General features: G+C 36.2%; 1 protein-coding gene across 5 annotated transcripts in view; it reads right to left on the bottom strand.

Moving 5' to 3' along the window:
• The window catches only part of LOC106875160 (F-box/WD repeat-containing protein 2), a 17193-nt gene that overhangs the window by 10024 nt on the left and 1867 nt on the right, over window positions 1-5302 (bottom strand). The window contains exon 1 of one of the 5 annotated variants that reach the window (XM_014923183.2): window positions 4429-5073. The exons of the other annotated variants lie outside the window; for them this stretch is intronic. The gene's annotated coding sequence lies outside the window, so the exon portion shown is untranslated. Of the gene's footprint in view, window positions 1-4428; window positions 5074-5302 lie in introns of those variants that run through there. 5 annotated transcript variants of the gene reach the window in all.

Here is a 5302-nt window from a genome sequence, read left to right as displayed (position 1 = left end):
GCCAACCGCACAAGAACCAGTCCAGGGGCACTGGCAACGATCTTACTTGGCTTGCCGGGTCTTCTCACGCACAGCCCATTTCCAAAGGTCTCGGTCCGTAGTCATATATATATATATATATATATATATAAATAATATAAAGAATATGTATGCATGTATACCCACATATATGTACATACTTACATCTACATGTGTATATAGATGCATATCAGGGTACAGGAGGTTAGAACAATGAACTACAGACCACGGAATGAACACATAGGAAAACAGATAGTCACTTGGAATTAATCCTTCGTCAACTGCCTCTATTCTAACTAGACGTTTCTATATATATATACATATATATATATAGAGAGAGAGACAGAGACAGACAGACAGAAATGAAAGGCAAAATTGACTTCAGTGAAATTAAATTCAGAGTGCAGAGAGCCCAGATGGAACATTTCAAAGTAATCCACCAAATTCTGTCAAAGTCTGTGTTACACTGATAAAGTTACGTTTAGATTGAAACATGTCAGGAGTTATCTGCCATATTTGCTGAACGAATTAAAAGAATATAATACACTGATTAGTTATTGTTTTTCTCTCACAACATGTAGTTATTTGTAATTAGATTTTTAGTTACCAGAAACAGTAACTGAATTTCACTTAAATTATATCTTACTCTCTTAAAAAAAGAATACATACCCAGATAGGGTACAGTTCAATAAAAGACAGGATGGTTAAAGACTAAACAATAACAAAACCCCTTTCTTGTTCCAATTATTGTCCCCTTTCTATTGCTCTTTTACAGTACTAAAATATCCACAGCTCCTCTTCTAATTTAAATCCCTGGTGAAGTCATCTGGCCCTATGGTTAGGGTGTTGGACATATGATCATTTGGTCATGAGTTTGATTCCTGGACCAAGTGGTGCATTATGTCTTTTTAGCAAGGCACTTTGTTTTATGTTGTTCCAAGTCGACTCAATTTAAAATGAGTACCAGTGATGCCTGGGGGGGGGGGTTAATCTCACTCTCACTGTCTATCTGTATATTTCTCTATCCATCTCTGTCTCTTTCTCTCCACATACACACACATATAAATGAATGATTGGAGAACAAATGTCACATAATGAACTTCACAACCAAATGTACTTTAATGGCTTGCCCAAGACAACCACATGATACTGTTTTAAGGAAAAAAAAGAAACATTGGATAATTTTTGTTGTTATTGTTTTAATGGATTAGACAAACGGGGAGGGTCACATTTGTAGTGTCTTTATCATAGGTGGGCTTGATCGGGACTAAACTGGGACTAAACAATGACAACTGTGTCATGTAAATATTGTTTCTATTTAGGTTTCAAACATAAATCACCAATGTTATTTCTATGTTTTTGCCATAATATAAATAATATTTAACCAACTCCAGGAAAAAGAAAATCATTACAGTTTTTCTTTTTAAATCTCTCTTGCACCAAAAGACTTATCATGACAATATTGTTGTTTTAGTTGTTGTTTAAACCCAAGGTTAATTCTGATCCAGGCATTGAATCTTGTCTTGTGAGTTACTTGGTGACCTCACTGGTGCCAGTACTACATAAAGAGCATTCAGTACACTCTGTAAATCAGTTGGCATTAGGAAGGGCATCCAAGTGTAGAAGCCATTCCAAACCAGACACTGAAGCTGGTTCTCAGCGCCTGTCAAACAGTCCTCTATCAGCATGGAAAAAATGTTAAATGGTGATGATGATGATGATGATTTCAGGTGTGACCATCTCGTATTCTTATACAAAGTGCATTCCAAAAATTTTGAAACTTTATTATGCAAGGCAGTTACAACTGTCTTGAGATTATTGTAATTTTATACCATACATCTAATAAACTGACCAGCCAATTTTTTCCTTCCAGATTGAAGGAGATGGCTGTAACAGCACTTTGAACACACCTTACTAAACACTGCTTGTCACAGCTGATTAGTTTGTAGAAATGCAGTCAGGATGTGAAGATAAGTTCGAAGCTCACAATGGAATATAGCTTTGTGTTAAACTGGGCAAAAATGTGTTAAACTGTTTTGTGTTAAACTGGGCAAAAATTCCACAGAAATTTATGAAATGTTCCAGATTATTTATGGATAAACTGGTATCAGCCAAGCACCTGTTTTTCACTGGCACAAGTAGTTCAAGGAGAGTAGAGAGATGAGAGACTATGAGAGGTGTAGAAGGGAAAGAGACATCAAGACAGAGCCAGTTGAGAAAATTTGCAATTTTTTGAATGAAACTGCCATGTATTTATAAAGACAATAAACAAACAGTTTGGAGTTGGTGTGGAAACTGTACACAGAATTATTCATGAAGATCTGAACATGTGCAAAATTTGTTGTCAGCATGCTTAGTGATGAACAGAAGGAAAGATGCACTGGTGACAGCAGGGAGATGGTTGATCTCATCACCTCCAATCCAAGAGTACTCAAGTCTTTACTGACATGTAACACAAGTTGTATTTACTGTTATGATCCAGAGACTAAGAGACAGAGTGCATAATGGAAACATCTTGGCTCTGCCAAGCGTAAGAAGGCCAGGCAAAACAAGTCTGCTGGAAGGCTTATGATGATGATCAACAGCAAAGACATCATTTGCATCCACTGGGTTTCCTCTGGCCAGATGGTCAACAAAATATACTTTGTGAGGGTTTTGAGAGAGTTCAGGAAGAGATTTCATCATAAAAACCTGAGCTCTTCCACTTGGGTCAATGGCATCTACACCAGGACAATGCACCAGTTTGCAATTCTATTCTAGTAACCAACTACTTGGCACAAAACTGCCCCACCACTCTCCCTACAGTCCAAACCTTGTTCTCTGTGACTTTTGGGTATTTTAAAGCTGAAGGTGAACCTCAGGGGCAATTTTTTTTAAAGACATTGAAAAGGTGAAGGAAGCTGTGATAAGGATCCTAGATACTTTCATTTTGGAGGACTTTCATGGGTCCTTGAAGAGTGGCTGAAGAACTATAACAAATGCACTGAAGTTAGAGGATCCTACTTTGAAGAAGACTTGAGCTTTGTACTTCCTTGAAATTAATAAATGTCTTGCCTGAAAAAGTCTCAAAACATCTGGAATGTACCTTGTCGATCTCTTTTAGATGTGGTCAGACATTTTTCTTGGTAGAATAAGTTATTTCACCATTTTCAAGGGAGATGCAATGATGTGGGTGTTGAATGAGTGAAAATAAAAATAGTGATTTAATTTTAGAATTTCATATTAATTAGGTGAATTACATATTTAGTCTCTGGTGATTTTAAGTCCCAACTCAACTAAAAATAATTCTGATGTTCTTAAAACAGATCAAGAAATAAACCAATTAAAATTATTATTTTTAGACATGGGTCCAAGGATTGTGCGTTCAAGTTATGTCAGGGTGAATTATACAAAATATACAAAGGAGCATCAACTTTTTTTTTATCTTTAAATTTCAAAGAAAGGCAGGGTGGAGAAGAGGGAGGGACAAAAGCATCTCCAAATTTGAGATCTGGCCTGAATGTTTGCAATAGAGTGAATTCTGATAAATGCATCAAAGGTCCCTATAACACTGCATAACATGATTTTTGTCCTTAGGTAGCAACTGTTATTTCCTATTTGCTTACCCCTTAGAAAATATGGAAAATGGCTAATATTCCTTTCAAACTTTACTTTTGTGACATTTATTCAAACCCCAAAAAATTCCTCTCACCACATGGCTATGATGCTCCCCATTACTCCTGCTCATGATCAAAGATGCACATATTGTCAGCCAATAAGGGACATGCTTAAGCGGTTATGGTCAAGCAAATGAAGAGCAAATCTGTGATATTGAGCAGAACTATAACGATATTTCTGCTTCAGCAACTCAGTGCTGAATCTGTCTGAAATGTAATGGAAAATAGGTGATTTTCAAAACACTGATGTCCAGGTCACAAAAGCAAAGTCTGAAGAAAATAACAGTCACTTCCTTTGATTTCTAGATAAAAGCAAAAAGGAAATAACACTCACTGACCAAAGAAAAAAAATTAAAATAAAAAATTTTGTTATACAGTGTAATGGTTGGTCTATGCTTTGCCATCAGTCAATTTTTTTTTATATCTTTTATTTTTTACTTGTTTCAGTCATAGAACTGCAGCTATGCTGGGGCACTGCCTTGAAGGTTTTAGTCAAACAAATTGAACCCAATACTTATATTTTTAAGTCTTTTCTGCCAAACTGCTAAGTTACAGGAATGTAAACAAAACAAAACTGATTGTCAAGAAGTGAAGGGAGACAAACACACACGCATGCATGCACACACACACACGCATATGCATACACACATACATAAGTATGCATGCATGCATGTACATACACACACATATATTCATACTAAAAACACTGTCTCACAACATAGACAATTATTTTTTGCTTACAAAACAAACTAACCATTACGTATTTCTTCCTCCAGTTCTAGAGAGGTTATGTGCCTTCAGGCATTTGAGTCTGATGGGTCGCCTATACTGCTAGGCACTTTATAGGTGTGAAACCAATTGTCACTCTATGACTGGCCATAACTTTTAACTTCCTAAAGTATATGTACATATATGTACACGATGTTTCTTTCAGTTTCTGACTATCATACCTATTCACAAAGCTTTGGTTGGTATGGGGCTAGAGTAGAAGACACGGTACTTGCCCAAAATGCCATACAGTTGGACTGAATCCAAAACCATGCGGTTGGAGAGTAAACTTTTTACAACACAACCATTCCTGCACCAGTATATATGTGTGTGTGTGCACATGCGCGCATTCATTCATTCTTATACGAGTTTTCCACCTCCTAGATAGTTTGTCAGCCAAAAAACTAAAGAGTTATTATCTACCCATAAAATGAGTTACTTAGATACAATCCTGGTATTTACTTCCACACTAAACACCAACACCAGGCTCTCTGATCGACTAAGGTGTTTTACAGATATCACCATCGCTTGCACGCTGTAGCTAGATGGGCGTTGACCTTATGTTCAGTTCATTTGTCCTTAAGACATGTATTGTTTTTATCCTGTTGTGCTTCTGGCAACCTCATTATTAGGTGGGCCTAGTGTTGAGGGGTGGTTTAATTGCTAATGACCTGACATGCAACACATTGTACTGCGTTACATATTATCAGTCGCACTCACGTGTAGCTTGACATACAAATATCAACAAGAGTCAGCAAAATTTAATAAAATAAGCATATACACACACACACACATATATATTAAACGATTATATATATATATATATATATATATATATATATATATATATATATATATAT

The sequence above is a fragment of the Octopus bimaculoides genome, chromosome 3 (genome assembly GCF_001194135.2).
Source record: "Octopus bimaculoides isolate UCB-OBI-ISO-001 chromosome 3, ASM119413v2, whole genome shotgun sequence".
Taxonomy (NCBI): domain Eukaryota; kingdom Metazoa; phylum Mollusca; class Cephalopoda; order Octopoda; family Octopodidae; genus Octopus; species Octopus bimaculoides.
The sequence above is the reverse complement of the archived record's forward strand: the minus strand, read 5'-3'. Positions and strand labels throughout refer to the sequence as shown.